Genomic DNA, 23,591 nt, shown 5'->3' with positions numbered 1-23,591 from the left:
TGCATAAAAATAACCTAATTGAATTAAAATCTCTAATAAATCTCAAATCAATTAATAAATTGATGAGAATATTTTTCATAGATCTATCATCATTCAAAGAGGTTGGAAAAATATTTTTGTATTTTTCGAATATCAAAAACTATTTAAAATGAATTAAAAATAAGCAGAAAAGAGAAAATTCTTAAAAAATATCAAATGATAAAATAAAAACTATTAAAAATCATTTTCAGAAACTAGAAATTAAGAGGAGAAAAATACAATTGGTCTCACATTTTTGGACCAATAATGAAGGAGATATGAATTTTAAAATGAAATGGAATTAAAAGAAATAAAAGAAAATTAAAATCAGAATTAAAAAATAACAAAAAGCATGGAGCGTTGGATGCAGAGCTCATTAATTGAGCTGGCAAATCACATGGCTCACACACGCGCGCCTACCATGTTCCTTAGTCAATGCATCACACATGGCCTTTAAACAAGTCATAACATGGGACGAATCAGATTGAATCTAGAAAATGAAATGCACGGCTGAGATTAGATCTGGAGACCAGACGGTGGTATGCGCCACCGTCTTCTCCGGCCAGCTTCTGACGAAGGCAAAATTTGCAGAGAAATAAGAGTGCACCAAATGCCACGATCTAGGTACCAAACGAAAGCTGGGGTGATGTACATCACCCCTGTGCCAACCAAATCCACTCTAGGTTTCTATATTAAGAGAAATCAGAGGTTGAATTTCTGTGGTGTTCAACTGAACTTGTTGGAATTTGAAAATTCAAAGCTCTAAATGATTGCCTCTATGTAGAGGACTTCAGACAATACAACAATAGCAAGAAACAAGCAATATATGATCAGATTCGAAGAAAATAAAGTTTGAAGTAAACCTCTGATTTGCAGAGTTTGAGAGCATGATTTCTTGGTGATTAAGCTTACAGTATACTCTATGAATCAAGGTGGCTAGGCTTAGGAACTTTAGATCTAAACTCAATCAATGAAATTGAAGTTTAGATCTGAAAAACAAATTGAGAGAAAAAATGTTAAGTTCCTTTGAGTATGGGTGAGGAATCAATCATGCAGCATTTAGGGCGCCTTCAGGTTACTCAAATGAGGAGCATAAGGCATGTATTTATAGCAAGGCAATGGCTGTGATGCATGAACATTTCATTGCATTGATGGAAAGGGCCTCCATGCATGGGCCTGTACAGGCGCATGGAGGGTCCAATTCTACTTGGATTTGCAAGTTAATCATTAACAGATGTAAATTGGACGTGCAGATGGAGTGTGTTTAGCTCATGCAATGCAAATTTAATTGATTTTCAAAAATGCACCAATATGTTCAAGCTTTCGAAAATGCCATGTCCATACTTGAAACACAACCTTATGAGTAATGGTTGGACAACTTTTTGCATGAGGATCATTTGTTATGTTGATCAAAACTCCATTTGAAACTTGGAAATTGGTGAAAAGTGATTATGAAGTGTAGTGTGCAAAACATGTACGTATGAGATTTTCAAAAATGGCCAAACTTTAAGCACTTCTGTTCCAACAATGTAAGCTCCAAATGACCAAAACCTTCAACATCAAAGTTGTATATCTTTTCAAGACAATCAATTTGGACTTAAATTTTGCATCATTTGGATTTTTGATGAAGAAGTTATGGGTACTTGAAGTTGGACTTTTTCACATTTCAATGCCTTTGGTCCAAAGTGACCTATAATATTTTGCATTATCACATGTATTTCTTTTAGGATTTTGAAAATTTTCTCAACATAACATTTGAAGTAGACATCTCAAGCTTTCCAATGCATTTGATCCCACCTCAAAATCATGAAAAATGAATGCGTTAGGTGCTTGGGAAGTTGACCCAAAATTAGGGTTTCAGTCAAAATGGCCTATAATGTTTTGAAATGGATGATGACCTTCCAAGCTTCAAATCAATTTTTGACGAACATAAAAGTTGTTCATATGGTTATTAAGAACATTTTTGCTCTTGGGGTCATCTCCACATTAAAAGTTAGGTCTCAGTGTACTTCAAAATTGTCAGGTGAATTGACTGATCAACTTCTCAAGTCCATACCTCATATCTTGATGAATTGATGATTGAGGACACTCAAATAAGTTCAAATATGCATGAAATGATGATTAAAAAAACTTCCCTTGATTGCATTTGATCAAAGGATGAGATTGCTTCATGAGCAAGGCAAAGTTGATACATAGGTGAATTAGGGTTTCCTTGGGAAACAAGCCTCAAATCCCTTGGTTTGCTTTGATCAAAATGATGAATTGAGATACTTGGGAGGCATATTTTATGGATAGGATCTTTGGGAACAATTTCCATGCTTGCTTTCAACTTCCCTTAACCATATCAATGCTCATAGGATCTCCTAGAAGCTTTGGATCTTGTGACTACTCAAACTACAAACAAAAGATGTTAGTGACATATTTTTGTGCTTTTGGTTAGTAAAAAAAAATGAGAAAAGCAATAATATACAATTCAAGCATGCTTGGTGATCTCCAACCAAACTCAAAAAGGTTCCCACCCTAGGGTAAAAGCCAAGATGCTTATGATCCTTGAGGTAAGATGCAAATGCAATGTTATGATGCCATGAGGGATCTTAGGGTCAAAATTGGGGTCTTACAGAAACCACCGTCTTCTCCGGTGAGAAGGCCTTAAAACGCCACCAGTTGCAGGATTTACAACCTCAACCATAACACACGATCCATATACCTTTCGAAAATTAGGGTGATGTACATCACCCCTGTGACCTTAGTTTCTTCTCAAGATTCTTATGGAGGAAGAAATCTGAGGTTGAAATATGAAGTGTTCAATCTGAAGTTAACTAATTCTCAAAATTAAAACCACAAATCAATTGCCTCTCTCATGAGGACTTCAGAAATGCCAACCAAACCAAGCAATGCACAATAATCAGAGAGATTCGAATCAAAGCAGTTGAGGATTAAACCTTTGAAGTGCAGCTTTCGTGAGCAAAATCCAATCCAACTCTTAATTGCAGCTTGATCTTGAAGTAATAATGAAGCAAGGCCAAGGAATTAGAAGCTAAAGATCAACCAAGAAAGTTGAAATTTAAGCTTGAAAAGAGAAGTGAAATTTTAGAATTCCTTTGAGTGAGAGGTTAGGGAATCAGTTCAGCAGAGTTTCAGGCACCTTCAGGTTGAGAAATGAGCAAGGCAAGGCATTCTATTTATAGCCACAGCTGATGCAAGGCATGATCAAACTCGTGTGTGCATGAACTTGGATCCTCCATGCATGGGCGTGTACAGGCGCATGTGAGGCCCAAAAGCAATTGCAATTGAGTGTTGAACATCAACCAAAGTGAAATGGACGTGCAGATTGTAATGCATTAGCTTGTGCATGGAAATTTAACATGTTATGCATAAATGATCACAAAACTTCACCTCTTTGAAAATGCCAATTGGAAAATTGAAACATAAGCATGTGGGTAATGGTTGGAAAGGTCTTGACATAAGGAACAAAAGTTATGTTGAACAAAAATTAATTTGGAGTTTGGAAAATATTGAAAATTGGCCATGAAGTTCAAGGTACAAAACATGCATTTGAAAATTTTGCCAAAATGGACCAACTTTAAGCCCTACTGTTTCAGTGATGCAAGCTTCAAATGAAAAAAGCTTCAACATAAAAGTTGTATATTTTTTCAAAACAATCAATTTGGAGTTAAATTTTGAATAATTTGGATTTTTGATGAGAAAGTTATGGGCACTTGAAGTTGGACTATTTCACATTTCAATGGCTTTGGTCCAAAGTGACCTATAATGTTTTGTATTATCACATGTGTTTTTTTTAGGATTATGAAATTTTTTCCAACATAAAAATTGAATTAGACATCTTAAAATTTCCAATTCACTTGGTATCACCTCAAAATCATAAAAAATGAAGGAGTTAGGTCCTTGGGAAGTTGACCCAAAATTTGGGTTTCAGTCAAAATGACCTATAATGTTTTGAAATGAATAATGACCTTCCAAGTTTCAAATGGATTTGTGATGAACATTAAAGTTTTTCATATCGTTCTTAAGAACATGTTTTATCTTGGGGTCATCATCATTTGACAAACACATCAAAAGTTAGGTCTCGGTGGATTTCAAAATAGTCAGATGAATTGACTAGTCATCTTCTCAAATCCAAACTTCAAATCTTGATGAATGAATGATTGAGGACACTCTCATAGGCTCATATATGCATAAAATGATGATTGAAATAACTTCCCTTGATTTTATTTGATCATAGGTTGAGGTTGCTTCATGAACAAGGCACAGTCAATGCACAAATGAATTAGGGTTTCCTTGGGAAACAAGCCTCAAGCCCTTTGGTTTATCTTGATCAAATTGACAAATTGAGATACTTGGGAGGCATATATCATGACTGAGAGCTTTGGGGGACCATTATCATGCTTTCTTTCATCTTCATTTGATCACCTTAATGAGCATATTTCAACTCAAGGAAATATGACTCCACGGGGGACAAAAAAGTCATAATAGGGAGCAGAAGGAAGGAACACCGGGGATATCGGTTATTGGGCATATAATAGGTGACCAACCAGGCGTGAATTGGGGAATGTTTCCAAGACACTCATCATTCGAAAGGAGGGCTGAAGAAGCAAACTCGATTACAGGATGGACATTCAATTCCATAAGGAAATACGAATCTTACTCAACTGGGGAAGAAAAAGACTTCGACTGAAGAGTGCATGAGATATATTATTTATTACCGTCAGAACTTAGATAACATACTCGCATGGAAGATTATCCTGTTGGTGTAAGCCCTAGAGGCCAATACATTTTGGTACTTGTATCGAATAATAAAAGGCATTCTCTTTATTATGGTTGATTAATAAAGTCCCTGGAATAGATAGTCCGTTTAATGTATTAAGTGTGACTTAATCATGAGAACACATTAAACATAAGGACACTATTCCTAAAGTATCCGTAGTCGAGCTTTAGTGTGAAGTGGGATAACATTAAAGCATTAAGACTATTATGTTTGTAGACTAATGATCACATCTCATGGATCATGGATAAAGAGTTATCAAGTCTTAAACATAGGTATGAATATTAGGAGTAATATTTATACCGGATTGACCCGCTATGAGAATACTATATAGAAAGTTATGCAAGGTGTCATAAGTTATTCTCATGGTGATAATAGTGTATTCCACTCTTCGACCTGAAACCACTATGGATCCTAGATGTAGAGTCGAGTGCTTTATTGTTGATCCAACGTTGTCCGTAACTGGATAACCATAAAGACAGTTGATGGGTACTCCACAAAGCATACTGAGGGACATGAGTGACCTAGATGGAATTTGCCCATCCTGCATAACAGGATAAATGTCTATGGGCCCAATATTGAACTGGACAAGGATGACACGGTTTATACCTTGTGTTCAATATAGACATAAGGGCAAAAGGGTAATTATACACATAAGTATTATCACAGAAGGAATTGTCAGATCACATGACATTTTCGTGTCTTGGGTAGCAGTGATGTGTTGCTAGATACCGCTCACTGTTTATTATGTTAAATACATGATTTAATATAATTGCCAACGTCGCGAAAACCTACAGGGTCACACACAAAGGACGGATTGATGAGAGATAGAGTAACTAAGGAATACCGTAAGGTACGGTGCCCTTAAGTGAGTTATAGAACATCGTAAGGTACGGTGTACTTGAGTAGAATACGAAATATGGTAAGGTACCATGAGCTTAAGTGATTTTGGGCATATTATAAGATATGGGCCAAAATACACTTAAGTGGGCTTTTAGCTTGAAGCCCACACAAGTGGTTCTATAAATAGAACCCTTGTGCAGAAGCAAAAATTTGCGGTTGCATTATTTTCATTTTCTCTCTCTCTCTCTCACTCAAAGCCTTCATTCGTACCAGCTAGCACTGAGATTGAAGGAACCCGTTCGTGTGGACTGAGTAGAGACGTTGTCATCATTCAACGTTCGTGATCGTCACAAGAGATCTGCACCAAAGGTTTCAATCGTCACAAGAGGTAAATATTCTATCACTGATCATGACCATTCGTAAGGATCTCTAAAGGAGAAAATTTTAATTTCCGCTGCGTTTTGGACCGCAATTCTCCTTTAGTGGTATCAGAGCCACTTACGAAACCATGAATCGGATAGGTGTTTAATTTCTGTATTAATATGATTAAAAGACAGAATGAATCAATTAATTAAACGGGCAATTAAATTTGGCATCATGAGTGTACGAGTTGGATGATTGATGTTGACTATGCTTCGGAATCCGACATTAGTGTGGTGAAGCAGCGATACATCGATCGTCCATAGGTTACGCAATTGAGACCGATCAACTTATATATGATATAAGTAATCCTAATGCAAAATACGGTATATGTGATATACTGTTTCTGTTTCGTTCATTCGAACACTAAATGATTGTTTTCCTTTGAGCGATCAATGGTCATTTGCTTCGGAATCCTACATTAGTATGGTGAAGCAATGACCTGTTGATCAATCATACTGAATCAACAATCGAGGTGTGTTTGACGGTCTGAAATTGGCGCATTAGGGTTGGTGACGGCGCAAGGGTTGTGCCGTCAAGGAGTTGTGAATTTAGGGTTTTTTGGAAGAGGTTCGTAGACTATTTCAAAGTCCTATTAGTTTGGCCGCGTGAAGCTCGTGTGACGAGCGTAATAGGCGTAACAAACTAGATGCGTGACGGTCGTAACACACCCATGACGGTCGTCACACTCACATTGCCTGTGACGGTCGTCACACGCCTGTGACGGTCGTCACACGCCTGTGACGGTCGTCACACGCCTGTGACGGTCGTCACACTCCCAGAGTCAAAATTTTGGGGTTCCTGTTTTGTGACTACGCAAGGGTTGTGTTCATGCAAAACAATGTCCATTTCAAATGAATTGTTCATTAAAATTTTGGAACCACCGTCCGCTAACTCTGTGGAACCCCCGGCTAACTCTGCGTAGTGTGATCGGTCGCCGAAATTTAATTTGGTTTTAATTAATTAAAGGAATTAAAATTTAATAATAACAATGTGTTTATTATTATTGCCTTGTGGTGATCAGTTATGGCCTTAGTTATCCTTTATTTTGTTTTGGGTTTTTTAAATACGACCTGCGTGTCGTGCCTCTCCTTTTGATCTCTTAATGTAACTTCTTTTCTCATCTCAAACCCTCGTATGTAAAACGAGTTTCTTCTGGAATGTAATACTGTGAAGAAAGAGAAGAAGACAATGTTATGAAGAAAGAGAAGAATTCAAGATCAAAGGAGGACAACCTTGAAGATCTTGCTTGCAGAAGCTTAGAGAAGAATTCAATACTAAAGGAGGACAACCTTGAAGATCTTGCTTGGAGAAGCTTAGATCGTTATTAGGTTAGCTCAGGTTCTCTCATTGGCTTGGGAGAACAATTGCGCTAGGGGCCATAACTGTTTCATTGTGTATGTATGTTGATGCATGTGAATGTATGTTGATGCATGTGAGAGACGATTTATATGATAAATAAGCCGGTGAGATCATAACAATTGCAATTCCCTCAAACTAAAATATTAAGTTTATGCTTTCCAAGTTTTAGCACTCATCAAGACTAGTATCGGATAATGTAGGTTTCGCCAAAGCGAGGTGCATGTTCTATATTAGTAAGGTGCGATGGGATAATTGTAATATCCAACTGCTAAAACAATGGGTCAAACTTAACTAAACAAATTATGATGATATTATATATGTTTGATTTCCAAGTTTTAGCACTCATCAAGACTAGTATCGGATAATGTAGGTTTCGCCAAAGCGAGGTGCATGTTCTATATTAGTAAGGTGCGATGGGATAATTGTAATATCCAACTGCTAAGACAATGGGTCAAAATTAATTATAATAATATCATATATGTTTTAGAAGCAAGAGTTGGGAATAATCCATATGATGGATTGGAATAAGGAGTTATTCACCCAACTGAAATTTTCGAGAGTTGTATGAGATACAACTGGAAGGAGTTCCTACCTAAATAACCTAGTTTTGTGTAATCCGCCTACGCGGACTTAGAACGAAGTGAAATATGGATCTCGACCCACTAGAAAATCTTCCAACGGGATTTTCCGAATCAAATGATGAGGGTCATTTGTTTTGAGTAAAATAGTTGGAGCATATTTGATTAAAGGCCTAATTAAATATGTCAATGATACTTATATTTTCTTAATCCTTATGTAGATAACCATGACAGCAAACACCTCTAACAACATCTTGCGATCAATCCTTGACAAGGAAAAATTGTCTGGGACAAATTTTCTGGATTGGCACCGAAACCTGAGGATTGTCGTCAAACATGATAAAAAGCTGTATGTCTTGGAGACACCTGTTCCTGAAGAGGAACCTCCTAGTTCTGCACCTAAGGCAGAAAGAGATGCTTATAAGAAGCATGTCGATGATGCCAATGAAACTGCTTGTCTCGTGCTGGCTACCATGAACTCAGAATTGCAAAAGCAACATGAGAACATGTCAGCGTTCGATATGATCGAACACCTGAAGCTGCTCTATCAAGAGCAAGCAAGGCATGAGAGGTTTGAAGTTTCAAAAGCCCTTTTCCAAAGCAAGTTAGCTGAGGGAGCCCCTGTAGGTCCCCATGTACTCAAGATGATTGGGTATGTGGAAAACCTTGAGAGATTGAGTTTTCCCCTCGAAAAGGAACTTGCGACTGATTTGATCTTGCAATCGTTGCCAGATAGTTTCAGTCAATTTGTCCTAAATTTCAATATGATTGATATGGACAAATCTCTTCCTGAACTGCTCGCCATGTTAAGAACTGCCGAGCAGAATCTGAAGTCAAAAGGGAAGTCCATTCTGATGATCGGAAATGGAAAGAGACAGAACAAAAGGCCCACCAAGCAGGGTGATAAAGGGAAAGGCAAGGAAGTTGCCAAACCCAGACCCACCGTTGCTGCTTTGAAGCCTAGTGGAGGCATAGCAAAGGCAGGCACCTGCTTCCATTGCGGTAAGACCGGACACTGGAAGAGAAACTACCCAAAGTACCTGGAAGATACGAAGAATGGAGTAGAGACTTCAACTTCAGGTATTTTTGTTATTAAATAAATTTATCTACTTTTGTATCATGGGTATTAGATACTGGATGCGGTTCTCACATTTGTACAAATGTGCAGGGGCTGAAAAGGAGTAGAGATTTGGCAAAAGGTGAAGTTGACCTACGAGTTGGCAGTGGAGCAAAGGTTGCTACTTTAGCCGTAGGATCTTATGTATTGACTTTACCTAGTGATTTTATAATTCAGTTAGAGAACTGTTATTATGCACCTGCAATTAGCAGGAATATTATTTCCATTTCTTGTCTGGACAAGTTTGGTTTTTCATTTATAATAAAGAACAATTGTTGCTCAATTTATTTGAATGATATATTCTATGCTACTGCACAAATGAGCAATGGACTATATGTCCTTGATCTCAAAATGCCTATTAATAACATTAATACTAAAAGGGTGAAACCTAACGAGTTAAAACCAACTAGGTAAGAATATTAAAACTCCTCGATCAGATCGAGGTGGTGAGTATTTAAGCCTAGAGTTTGATCCATCTGAAAGAGTGTGGGATCCTATCCCAACTTACTCCTCCTGGAACACCCCAATGGAATGGTGCATCTGAGAGAAGAAATCGAACCCTGTTAGACATGGTCCGATCCATGATGAGTCACGCCGATCTTCCAAACTCCTTTTGGGGACATTGACAGCAGCTTACACACTTTAACCGTGTTCCATCCAAAAAGGTTGAGAAGACACCATATGAGATATGGAGTGGTAAGAAACCACATATGTCTTACATAAAGATTTGGGGTTGCGAGGTTTATGTGAAACGACAAATTTCAACTAAGCTTGAGCCCAAATCTGACAAATGCTTATTTGTGGGGTATCCTAAAGAAACAAGAGGGTATTACTTCTACAATCCTTCTGAGGGCAAAGTGTTTCTCGCTCGAACTGGAGTTTTCCTAGAAAATAATTTTATTTCCAAAGGAACCAGTGGGAGGAAAGTAGAGCTTGAAGAAATTCAAGAATCACAAAGCATCGACACACCTATGGAGGAATTGGAGCAGGAAACACAAGTAGTTGTGTAAGAGCAACCTACTCAAGTAGAACAAGACCAGCGTAGGTCAGGCAGGATACGTCACCTACCTGAGATATATGGATATCTGATTAAGGTGATGTATTACTCATGGATCAAGATGAGCTTGTGACCTACTCATGGAATCTTCGTTTTGATGAAACAGTAAAACAATATGGATTCATCAAGAACGAAGATGAGCCTTCTGTCTACAAGAAGGTTAGTGGGAGCATGATCGTATTCCTGGTATTATATGTAGATGACATATTACTATTGGAAACGATATCCCTACCCTGCAACAAGCAAAGTCTTGGGTGGGGAAATGCTTATCTATGAAGGACCTAGGTGAAGCAGCCTATATATTAGGAATCAGAATCTATAGAGATAGATCATAAAATGCTTGGCCTAAGTCAGAGTACATAGACAAGGTGCTGAGACGCTTTAATATGAATGATTCCAATGGTTATGTGTTTTGCTGAAATGGTGGCGCTGTGAGCTTGAAAAGTTCAAAGCAAGATACAGTTGCTGATTCTACAACCGAGGCCGAGTATATTGCTGCCTCAAATGCAGAAAAGGGAGTTGTTTGGATCAAAAAGTTCATTAGTGAACTTGGCATAGTCCCTAGCATTGTGGATCCCATTGGTCTCTATTATGATAACAATGGTGCTATCGCACAAGCCAAGGAGCCTAGATCTCACCAACGATCCAAACACATACTTAGGCGTTATCATCTCATTTGAGAGATAATAGATAGAGGAGATGTGAAAATATGTAAAGTACCTACACTTGACAATATAGTTGACCCACTGACAAAGCCTCTTGCGCAGCAGAAGCATGATGGCCATACTAGATCAATGGGCATACGGGGTATGCCTGATTGGCTCTAGTGCTAGTGGGAGATTGTTGGTGTAAGCCCTAGAGGCCAATACATTTTGGTACTTGTATCGAATAATAAAAGGCATTCTCTTTATTATGGTTGATTAATAAAGTCCCTGGAATAGATAGTCCGTTTAATGTATTAAGTGTGACTTAATCATGAGAACACATTAAACATAAGGACACTATTCCTAAAGTATCCGTAGTCGAGCTTTAGTGTGAAGTGGGATAACATTAAAGCATTAAGACTATTATGTTTGTAGACTGATGATCACATCTCATGGATCATGGATAAAGAGTTATTAAGTCTTAAACATAGGTATGAATATTAGGAGTAATATTTATACCGGATTGACCCGCTATGAGAATACTATATAGAAAGTTATGCAAGGTGTCATAAGTTATTCTCATGGTGATAATAGTGTATTCCACTCTTCGACCTGAAACCACTATGGATCCTAGATGTAGAGTCGAGTGCTTTATTGCCGATCCAACGTTGTCCGTAACTGGATAACCATAAAGACAGTTGATGGGTACTCCACAAAGCATGCTGAGGGACATGAGTGACCTAGATGGAATTTGCCCATCCTGCATAACAGGATAAATGTCTATGGGCCCAATATTGAACTGGACAAGGATGACACGGTCTATGCCTTGTGTTCAATATAGACATAAGGGCAAAAGGGTAATTATACACATAAGTATTATCACAGAAGGAATTGTCAGATCACATGACATTTTCGTGTCTTGGGTAGCAGTGATGTGTTGCTAGATACCGCTCACTGTTTATTATGTTAAATACATGATTTAATATAATTGCCAACGTCGCGAAAACCTACAGGGTCACACACAAAGGACGGATTGATGAGAGATAGAGTAACTAAGGAATACCGTAAGGTACGGTGCCCTTAAGTGAGTTATAGAACATCGTAAGGTACGGTGTACTTGAGTAGAATACGAAATATGGTAAGGTACCATGAGCTTAAGTGATTTTGGGCATATTATAAGATATGGGCCAAAATACACTTAAGTGGGCTTTTAGCTTGAAGCCCACACAAGTGGTTCTATAAATAGAACCCTTGTGTAGAAGCAAAAATTTGCGGTTGCATTATTTTCATTTTCTCTCTCTCTCTCACTCAAAGCCTTCATTCGTACCAGCTAGCACTGAGATTGAAGGAACCCGTTCGTGTGGACTGAGTAGAGACGTTGTCATCGTTCAACGTTCGTGATCGTCACAAGAGATCTGCACCAAAGGTTTCAATCATCACAAGAGGTATATATTCTATCACTGATCATGACCATTCGTAAGGATCTCTAAAGGAGAAAATTTTAATTTCCGCTGCGTTTTGGACCGCAATTCTCCTTCATATCCACCACCGGTTACTGGGTTAATACAGAATAAATTGACCGAAAAGAAAGGACATCGGGTTACCGGTAACTGGGTATAAAATGATGACCAATCAAGGGAAGAAACAATCATTACCGAACGAGGGTAAATGAAAGATGACTCGCTGGGGATAAATTGCTTGATCAGAGCAATCATTCCAGAGATATATCACCAGCTACTGGGTGGTATACTCAAAAAATGAAGGAATATCAATACCGAATATTGGATAAAGATAACCAACAAAGAGGGGATTACATCTACCGGATACTGGGTAGAAAACCAAAGAAGAGAGTACCCGTCAAGGATTAACTCTGCAAGGGGACAAAATGAGGTTTACAACTACCTGTCACTGGGTAGAAAACCACGGAAATAGGACTTACAACTACCGGTTACTGGGTAGAAGGCCAAAATATCCGCTGGGGAGAGAATGAACAATTACTATTTACTGAGCAATTGGTCACCTGAACCACAGGGAATTGCAGGGGAAATAACAAGAAAGGGGTCAATCTAGGAACAAACTAGAGAGACACAATGAAACAAGACTCAACCCAATGAGGATATAACATTGGGGAGTAATTCCATCCCAATACATATTTAGGGAGGAAACTTAAACAATAATCATCCACGAGGACATAACTCAGTGGGGCATACAAAAGGCAGGATAAATGCTTTATGCCTATAGGGCTGACTCTAAATGGAGAGATCAGACATAAACATCTGCTTGGGGAAACATATATCACCAAATAGGAGGAGATAACAAGAAAAGATATATGGCAAAGAATGCAACATGAATATCTGAATGTTATGATTATGCATGTATATTCGTGGTTTATGTATGATTAATTCTGACAAACAGGCATATCTAACACAAACAGGTCCAAGGATCAACAGACAGACATCCGGTACGACATCTCAAAAGAGAAATCCAGGCCCACAGGAGAGAAACCAATCTGATGGGGGCATCAAATACCAGGTAACACCAATCACTGCTGAGGATTAAGCAGAGTCGCTGCCGGGGACAAAAACTACTGCTAAAGGAACAAGCAGGATCATGGGGGATCAGAGACCACTGTTGGGGATCGGCAAAAAGATCATAACTACCAAAGCTGGGGGATCTTCCAATAGTACGCAGAAATGTGGATAAGATCGGCCATAGAAGAACTCTATTGGGGATCTTATCAGGGGGTGATATGGAATTCTGTGGGGAACAACCACCAAACAGAAACACATCAAACAAACATTCACTTCTAACCACTGAAAGAACATCTCTGCCGCGAAGATAAAGAAACAAAACAACTCCGCTAGGGAAGGAAACGACACATCTTCCTCGAAAGCTCCAATGCCAAACTAGAATCAGGTAAAGTCTCAGCTAGGAAGCTTTAGAGCCACTTCCAGGGAACTCAGCACGGATAAGATTCATCGTAGAAGAAACTCTACTGGGGAACTTATCAGGGGAGAGGATATGAAATTCTGTGGGGAACAACCACCAAACAGAAATTCCAATAATCAACATATTTCCTCATATCTGCTGGAGAAACAATCTCTGCTAAGGAGAAGGAGACAATTGCTCTACTGGGGGAAGGAAATGAACATCTTCAACACCAGCTCTGCTAGGAGGAAACCATCCAATAAAGAGGACAAACAAATATATCGGGTTCTGATCAGGCAACTCCACTGAGGAAAGACTGCTGGTGATCATACTGGGGATAACCTGTAGGCGATCAGCCAGAGATAATCCGTTGGCGAACCAACTTGGGGGAGTCTAATGTGAGAAACCCTATTGAGGATGAGTGATAAGCAAACTTGATGAGGGAAAAACTTATATGTGAATCCACTAGGGATAGGCTACAAACTAACTTGCTGAAAATCTCCACACATGCTGGGAATTCCTGCTCAACTCTGCGAGAGATTTCCACTCATGCTGAGGGAAGACTAAATTCCTCGAAAGGATTAGCATATAAGTTTTTATCAATCTATAAGGGATTTTAGGTCAATCCATAAAAGGGATGACAACCATATATTTGATAAAACATAGATGCTAGACTTAGACTCTCTGGGGGGAGTTAAGGATGTTAGAAGATCAAGACCAAACTCCAGATTCTCTGGGGGATTTAGTGGTGTATCACCCCTCTCTGGGCTCATTGAGGAGACAAGCCTGAAAGATGATGAAGAGGATACAAATATTCTAAGAACATGAACAAATGTCTTACCCTTTTTGGAGATCGTACTATCCTGGGGAGAGCACTAGAGACATTCCATTTATCCTTTCAGTCATTATGAATGTTCACTTTGTTTAGAAACAGTTTATAAAAGCTTTATTTGTTTAAAACAATGATATTCATCAATTATAACATGCAAACATTTGTTAAACAAAAACAAATAAGAGTGCAAAGACTGGATAAAGGCTCAAATTTATTTGATGGAATGGTAGTCCGCAAATGGCAAGACTCCATGGATCTTTACAAATTTGAAATTGGTGATATATATTGTAAAAGGGCTACATTGAACATAATGACCATTTCTCCACCAACTCTTAATCTAATGTATCTGAAGCTTCAGTTGACGATGACTGAGCAAGAATCTTTGACAGATGACAGATTTAGAACAAAGTCTTGTCAGGACGCAGTTACTTGCCAAATCCCTAATTTTTGCCTAGATTTCCCCAAGGTGAGGTACTCAATCTAGTGGGATATATATTCATCATTTTTTATAGGTCTCTAACTTTCGCCTGGACCGCCCTTTCGGGTTTTCAATCCACCGAGACGCTCATTTTTTCCTAAGTCGCCCTTTCGGGTTTTCAACATAGCAAGCTATTCTATTTTTATTTAGGCGAAGTATTTCTTGACTGCATCTGAATTCACAAGACGAGCGAAATCCTCCTCATCCATAATTGTAAGTATCAAAGAACCGCCTGAAAAGGCTCTCTTAACAACATATGGACCTTCCTAGTTTGGAGTCCACTTGCCCCTGGAATCGGGTGCGAAAGACAAAACTTTCTTGAGCACGAGGTCACCCTCTCGGAACACACGAGGCTTGACCTTCTTATCAAAGGCTTTCTTCATCCTTTGATGATATAACTGACCATGGCACATGGCAGTCAATCTTTTCTCTTCTATTAAATTCAGCTGGTCATAACGACTCTGAACCCATTCAGCCTCAGTCAACTTGGCTTCCATCAAGACTCTCATTGATGGGATCTCAACCTCCACGGGGAGCACAACCTCCATGCCATATACGAGAGAGAAAGGGGTTGCCTCTATTGAAGTTCGAACAGATGTACGATAGCCATGCAAGGAAAACGACAACATTTCATTCCAATCCTTGTACGTAACTGTAAGACCCCAATTTTGAACCTAAGATACCTCATGGCATCATAACATTGCATTTGCATCTTACCTCAAGGATCATAAGCATCTTGGCTCTTTACCTTTGGGTAGGACCCCTTGTGAGTTGGTTGGAGATCACCAAGCATGCTTGAATTGTATATTATTGCTTTTCTCATTTTTATTCACTAACCAAAAGCACAAAAGTATTTCACTAACATCTTTGGTTTGTAGCTTGAGCAGTCACAAGATCCAAAGCTTCTAGGAGGTCCCATGTGCATTGATATGGTCAAGGGAAAGGTGAAAGCAAGCATGGAATTGGTTCCTAAAGCTCTCATACATCAAATATGCCTCCCAAGTATCTCAATTCATCATTTTGATCAAAGCAAATCAAGGGGCTTGAGGTTTGTTCCACAAGGAAACCCTAATTCATATGTCCATCAATTGTGCCTTGCTCATGAAGCAACCTCAACCCATGATCAAATACAATCAAGGGAAGTTCTTTAATTCATCATTTCATGCATATTTGAACTTAATTGAGTGTCCTCAATCATCAGTTCATCAAGACATGAGGTTCGGACTTGAGAAGTTGATCAGTCAATTCATCTGACTGTTTTGAAATACACTAAGACCTAACTTTTATAGTGTTTGTCAAATGGAGATGACCCCAAGAGAAAACATGTTCTAAAGGACCATATGAACAACTTTCATGTTCATCACAAATTTATTTTAAGCTTGGAAGGTCATAATCCATTCCAAGACATTATAGGTCATTTTGACTGAAACCCTAATTTTAGGTCAACTTACCAAGGACATAACTCCTTCATTTTTCATGATTTTGAGGTGGGATCAAATGCATTGGAAAGCTTAAGATTTCTAATTCATATCTTATGTTTAGCAAAAGTTCAAAATCCTAAAATAACTACATTTGATAATGCAAAACATTATAGGTCACTTTGGACCAAATGCATTGAAATGTGAAAAAATCCAACTTCAAGTGCCCATAACTTCTTCATCAAAAATCAAAATGATGCAAAATGTAAGTCCAAATTAATTCCCTTGAAAATATCTACAACTTTTATGTTGAAGATTTTGTCATTTGGAGCTTGCATCACTGAAACAAAAGGGCTTGAAGTTTGGCCATTTTTGAAAATCTCACATGTACATGTTTTGCACCCTACACTTCATGACCACTTTTCATCAATTTCCAAGGATCAAATGGAGTTTTGATCAACATAACAAATGATCCTTATGCAAAAATATTTCCAACCATTACTCATGCAGTGGTGTTTCTATTTTGGACACGGCATTTTCGAAGACCTAAACATTATGGTGCAATTTTAGAAATCTATAGAATTTGCATTGCATGAGGTGTTTATGCACAATCTGCACGTCCAGTTTGATTCTATCATTGCTCAGCTACCAAATCCAAGTGGAATTGGGGCCTCCATGCGCCTGGAGGCCCTTTCCATTCATGCAAATTTGTGATCATGCATTTCAGCATTGCCTTGCCTATAAATACAATGCCATTTCTCTTCATTTCACTAACCTGAAGGCGCCCTAAATGCTGTGCAATTGAACCCTCACCCTCACACCAAAGGAACTCTCTCATTTTCTCTCAATTTTCAGATCTAGAATTCAATTACCTCGATTGTTTTCTTAGATCTAAAGTTCCTTATCCTTCTTCTCTTTGATCTAGAGAACAAGCTGCAAGCATCCATAACAAGGACTTGTGACTTCAAGCTCTGCAAATCAAAGGTTTACCTCACATTTTAATTTCTTCGAATCTACTCATATACTGGTTATTTCTTGCTGTTGTTGTGTGATCTGAAGTCCTCTGCATAGAGGCAACATTCTTGAGCTTCGAATTTTCAAAATCCATTAAGTTCATTTGAACACCACAAAATTTCCATCTCTGATTTCTCTTAATGTAGAAACCTAGAGTGGATTTGGTTGGTACAGGGGTGATGTACATCACCCCAGCTTCCGATTGGTATATGGATCGTGGCTTTTCATGAACATTTATTTCTCTGCAACTTGGAACTTGGCCGGAAGTTGGCCGGAGAAGACGGTGGCGCTGGCCACCGTCTGGTCTCCAGATTAGATCTTAGCCTCCCATTTGTGTTTCCAGATGTAATCTAGTACGTTCGTTGTTATGACTATTTTAATGGCATGGTGCGCTTCAGTTGACTCGCGTGTATGGTGAGTGTGCGCTTCCTGGCCATGTGATGATCCACATCAATTAATGAGGTCTCATCAGACGGTCCACACATTTTCTAATTTCTAAATTCTGATTTCTATTTCTTTTACTTCTTTTAATTCCATTTCTTTTTAAAAATTCATATCTCCTTCATTATTGGTCCAAAAAATATGAGACCAATTGCATTTTTCTCCTTTTAATTTCAAGTTTCTAAAAATGATTTTTAATATTTTTTATTTTATCATTTGATATTTTTTAGTAATTTTCTCTTTTCTGCTTATTTTTAATTCATTTAAAATAGTTTTTGATATCCAAAAAATACAAAAATCTTTTTCCAACCTCTTGGAATGATGATAGATCTATGAAAAATATTCTCATCAATTTATTAATTGATTTGAGATTTATTTGAGATTTTAATTAAATTAGGTTATTTTTATGAATTTTTAATTGATTTAAAATAGTTTCTGACTTCTAAAAGTACTGAAATTTTTTGTCAAACTTTGTTTGACCTTGTTGAACTTGGGATAATTCACTTGGACTTTTCAAAGTTGATTTGAAGTGAGTTTGAAGTTTGACCTTTCTTTATTATTTTAATTCAAGTTTTATTTTAATATTGAAAAATACCAAAAATATTTTATTTGTTTCTTGACTCCTAATCTTCATTTTGTTTCTGTTTTCTATTGTTTGACCTTGATCTTCTCTATCTTTGGTTAATGCTTGTTGACTATTTCATTCCATTTCCATTAATGTACTTTAATATTCATATTCTTTTTCTTCTTTTTTTTTCTTTTCTTTTTGATCAATGAGGTAAAGATTGGTGGTTAGCCTTGATACATGGAGGTTTAACCTTCCTTGATTCATATCTAATTCAACTTGATCATGGATCAAGTGAATGGCTTTGCTTTAAGGATAGGTTGCTTCCTAATCAAGCAAAGAACCTAAATCAATACAAGATCATTTCTCATCTTCTTTTTGGCATGGCACGTTGTATGAGTTTGGTTCACTAATCAAAATCTCTAACTTGTGTTGTTGCCTACATTATTATTGACCGGCCTCAGATAGTTGTGACTTCTACATAAGTCCAATTACGATTGCTTAACATAGCGCTAAATTGCCTTATGGCACACTAACTCTAACACTAACCATTAACCATTAACATTTAATTCTTGCTCTTTACATTTATGCAATTTACTATTCTTGTACATATTATCCATTCGCTTTTTTCCTTTGCTCATTTGACAACATGTTTATGTTAATGCAATTTGCCTTTTGCTCACTTGAGCATATAATTGTATATATATTATTGTGCTTGTGTTTTTGTTTTGATTGTTGTGGACCAAATGAAAAAATGGACAAATGGACTTAGATTCTAGGACAATCCCTGTGCAAAATGGAGTAAAAAGGCCTTAATGTTGAAGATGGATTAGAAGGACCAAATCTCTAAACTCACTCTTGTCCATTCTTGATTTACTTCATGGAACTTTTTGATGTGTGTGCTTTTGTGCTAGGGAATCCTATTTTGAGCCAAATTGAAGAATCATTGCCATGTTCATCCAAAGTGAAAGATACAAGAGCCTTTGGGGATCTTCTAATGTAAGATTTGATACGATTGTTACGTGATACTACACTCATAAGAGTCTCTCTTGAGAATATTTTTTGAATACGAGTAGTCGTTTATCCGATAATATCCGGAAGATGGGATGATGACTATGGGAACCTCTTGTAGAACATGTTTGGCGGGTTTAAACTCTAGAAACTCCCTTTGGGTAGTTCTTAACCGAGACTCCATGCTCGTGACTTGCAACAAACCTTTGATTCATGGTTGATCCGTTCTTGTATCCTTAATATCAATGGAACTTGGGTGTTGATAAGGCGTAAACCATAATCCACCAAAATGGATGATTGATATTAAGGATGACATGATCCATCCCATGACCTTTGTGTGGTGTGCTTTGCTTGATCCTTGAGTGTGATTGTTGCATCCATGCATTCATGCACCCATTTGCATCCATATCATCAATAATGAGAAAATTTTCAAGGGACTTAAGAGGTATATTTGCAAAATTTTTAGACATGGAAAGACAAAGAAGGAATACGCAGAAGTACAGTTTCAGACAACCCGACTTGAAAGAGTTAAGGAATTTGACATCCTATGTACTAGATCCCTTGGGTTTCAAGGCTCGTTATGGGAAGCTTCTATCTATTCTGACTACTCAAGTGGACGAAGGTTTGATGAGTGTATTGGTTCAATTCTATGATCCCTTGTACCGCTGCTTTACATTTCCGGATTTCCAGCTTTTGCCCATGCTTGAGGAGTATGCCTACCTTGTGGGTATACCTATCCTAGACCAGTTGTCGTTCAGTGGCTTAGAGAGTGTTCCTACTTCTCAAGAGATAGCTCATATGTTGCATATAGATGAATCTCTGGTTGGTGCTCATATGACTACAAAAGGTGGAATTCAAGGTCTCCCTTCTGAGATCCTCATTGCTCAAGCTACTATGTATGGGAAGGCCATGAGTGAGGACGCCTTTGAAGCCATATTTGTACTTCTCATCTATGGGCTAGTATTATTCCCTAACATCGATAAGTTTGTGCATGTGAATGCTATTAGGATTTTCTCTACTCTTAATCCTATCCCGACTCTGTTGGGAGACACATACTTTTATTTGCATATGAGGAATGCAAAGGGTGGTGGTACCATTGTGTGCTGTTTGCCTCTGCTGTACAAGTGGTTTATTTCGCACTTGCCGCAGACAGTCACCTTCAAGGAGAACAAAGGATGTCTACGTTGGTCCACGAGACTCATGTCTCTCACTAATGATGATGTCTTTTGGTACGACCGTGTATATGATGGTGTGTAGATTATCGACTCTTGTGGTGAATTCTCCAATGTTCCTCTTCTTGGTACATGTGGTTGGATTAACTACAACCTTATTTTGGCACGTCGTCATCTTGGGTTCCCCCTAAAGGATAAACCTAATAACTTTCTGTTAGAGGGTGTCTTCTTTCAAGAGGGTAAAGATCCCCAAGGCTTGAAGGGCAGCATGGTTCGCGCTTCGCCCAAGATCCATAGGAAGGAAAGGAAGGAGCTTGGACCGAAGAACTATATTGCTTTGGAACCCTACACCTCTTGGGTTAGGAGGAGAGCTTCCAAGTACCTCATGCCTTATGAGTATCCAAGACCTACACCTTTGGTTGTGGTTGGACCTTCAACCCTCCCTGACCATGGAGTAGAGGAGTTGAGAGACGAAGATCGTTCGTGTGCTTGGATCCGTGAACGAGAGGAGTTGCTTCAACAGATTAGAGAGAAGGATGCTTTGATAGAGTTCCTTGAGCACCAGGTTATTGATGAGCCTGATATTGCATTGACTTCTCTTCTTCCTCAGTCTTCCAAGTTTTGGAAGAGGAAGTACGATTGACTCGCCAAAGAGAAGGCAGATATGGAGGCAGCCTATGAGAGGGAGGTGAAGAGGCTTCGTGCAGCTTATCTTCCAGTCTCCAGAGCTTTAGATGATTTCTTCTAGGGTTCCATAGGATGTTCATTTGCCTTCTCTCTTGTATTGTATTTGGTTACCAATACTGTACTTCTTTGGTGTAAAAATATTTTCCAAATATTATTGATGCGATATTTCACTATATGTCTAAATGATTAATATTTCCAAAACATTTGCAAATAGGACTCTAAAGTTCCTCTGATAAATAAAAACAAATCATATGCACAAGCATTGCATGCATCATGTGCATAAGCAGGTTTTGCTCCAGGCTTCTTGTTCTATGGTCTAACTCTGTGTTCTTCATTTATTTTGAAGACAAGCTGACTCATCGGTACTACACCCGAGCCAACTCTGCAAGACTAATAGATCATTTGGAGCAAGAGAACCATGAACTTAAGGAGGAAGTGGCAAGATTGAATTCCCTGATGGAGTCTTTCATGGCCACTCAGAGACAGTCGTCTCCGACATCTTCAACTCCTCCCCAGAGGACAGTCATCTCTGAGATTGCCTCTTCAACCGTGTCTGCGGCCAGCGCCCACTTTGCACCAACAGCTATGCCAGCCGGGTTTCCTTGGGGGATGCCTCCCAACTTCGTTCCTGAGGGTCTTGCACCCACCTTTGCTTCTCTGTCGGCATCTAGCCCGGCCCTTGCCGTTCCACCTCCTATCATGCATACTATGCCCAGAGTAGACGACACCATCTACCACTCTGAGCCGTCTGAGGGTCCAGATGTCTATGAAAAGATGGATGCTATGAATGATCATTTTCTTGAGGTCCGCAAGGAGTTGAAAACTCTCTGATGAAAGGACCTCTTCGGCAAGTCTACTGCTGAACTCTGCTTGGTCCCAAACGTCAAAATCCCTGTAAAGTTCAAAGTGCCTGACTTTGAAAAATACAAGGGAAATACTTTCCTTCTCAGCCACCTGGTCATGTATGCAAGGTAGATGTCGACTCAGACCGACAATGATCAACTTCTTATTCACTACTTCCAGGACAGTTTGTCCGGTGCTGCCCTGAGATGGTATATGGGCTTGGACAACGCGAACATCCGATCCTTCAGTGACCTTGGCGAAGCCTTCGTCAAGCAATACAAGTATAACTTGGATATGGCTTCCGATAAGGATCAATTGAGAGCCATGTCCCAGAAGGACAAGGAAACTTTCAAAGAGTACGCCTAGAGGTGGCGAGAGCTAGCGGCACAGATTGTGCCCCTGCTGGAGGAGAAGGAAATGACCAAGATCTTTCTGAAGACCTTGAGCTCATTTTACTATGAGCGGATGATTTCGAGCGCTCTTTCTGATTTCACCGAGATGGTGAACACGGGGATGCGTCTGAAGGAAGGAGTCAGGGAAGGGCGCCTGACTAGAGAAGAAGGCTCTTCTACCAAACGATATGGGGTGTTTGGAAAGAAGAAAGATGGTGAGGCATATGTTGTGACCTCCCATATTAAACCAAGAAGACCCTCAGTAAGGAGGAAGACCGTGCGTCCCACCAGTAACCAGCATCAGGTGGCTCACATAGCACCTGTTTTCAGAGAAAACCAGCAATATCAGCATCACAATAATAACCAGCAACAACAACAACAACAATATCAACAACATCACCGTCCTCAACAGCAGGCCTACCAGCCTCAAAACAACAATCGAGCCAGTACAAGCTATAAGAGGAAGAGGGTCACCTTTGATCCTATTCATATGACCTATGCATAATTGTATCCCTCTTTGATAGAGAGAAAATTGATTACTCCACGAGACCCACCGGCTATACCTACCAACCCTCAGTGGTGGTATAGGCCCGAGCTACACTGTGTTTATCATTCCGGTGCTCCCGGACACGACGTGGAAAACTGTTACCCGCTGAAGACCAAGATTCAGGACCTTGTGAGATATGGTATCTTGTGTTTTGAGGATGTAGGTCCCAATGTAAAGAAGAACCCATTGCCCGAGCATGGGAAATCCTCTGTCAACATGGTCCAGGGCTTCCCTGGTAAATATAAGGTCAAATATGTTAGCCATATTCGAAAATCTTTGGTCCAAATGCACAGACTGTTGTGTGAATACAGTCACTACGAGCATGACCATGACAGATGTCGTGTTTTCACTGTCAATCAAAGGGGATCTCGCCAAGTCCGTAGAGACATCCAAGAAATGCTGGATGAAGGAGTAATCGAGATACTTCAGAATCGCAATGCT

Source organism: Lathyrus oleraceus, chromosome 7 (assembly GCF_024323335.1).
Source record: "Lathyrus oleraceus cultivar Zhongwan6 chromosome 7, CAAS_Psat_ZW6_1.0, whole genome shotgun sequence".
Lineage (NCBI taxonomy): Eukaryota > Viridiplantae > Streptophyta > Magnoliopsida > Fabales > Fabaceae > Lathyrus > Lathyrus oleraceus.
Note: the sequence above shows the minus strand (reverse complement) of the source record.